Raw genomic sequence first — 652 nt, 5'->3', positions numbered from 1 at the left:
TTCCTAATCATATGAACTTGACAGTTATTGAAGTGTTTTCTTTTTTGCCCTTCTTTCCACACATAAAACGTCGGCCGCAGCAATTAGTTTTAATTTCCTCGTTTCCCTCTTTCTTTTCATGTTCTTAAGTGGGCCGGAACCAGCATATTCTGATCATTTGCATTATCCTAAGCAAATCTGCTTTGAAGTTCTAAGATTCTGTAAGAAAAAGAAGCCACTTATCCTGCATGAAAAAAAATGTTCAAAGCTCCTAAATTCACTGGAACAGATGTTCGTTATCATTGGATTTGCTTCTTCTTCTTCTTTTTTTAACCCTCTTCAGTCCTTTATTGGTAATAGAGCACCTCATGTCTCCCTCATCCTTTAGTGTTTAGCATCCTTCCTTTACAGAAGCCAGCACCCTGCTGTGCCAATCCACACTTCAAAGCTCCCTGCATATCTGCTGGAAACAAAGCACACAGTGTATATTATGGCAGATGCTCGTTTCTATGTATTTAAGTCAAAATCAATGTTTTGCTTTTTTTTTTTTCATTTCATTATGCAGATTTATTTCTCCCCAAAACGATTATTCTCTGTAACCTGTGACTCCCCAAAACAGCAACACAGCAGCGTAAACACACACACACACACACACACACACACACACACACAC

This window comes from Austrofundulus limnaeus, unplaced genomic scaffold, assembly GCF_001266775.1.
Source record: "Austrofundulus limnaeus strain Quisiro unplaced genomic scaffold, Austrofundulus_limnaeus-1.0 Scaffold46, whole genome shotgun sequence".
In the NCBI taxonomy this organism is placed as follows: domain Eukaryota; kingdom Metazoa; phylum Chordata; class Actinopteri; order Cyprinodontiformes; family Rivulidae; genus Austrofundulus; species Austrofundulus limnaeus.
Note: the sequence above shows the minus strand (reverse complement) of the source record.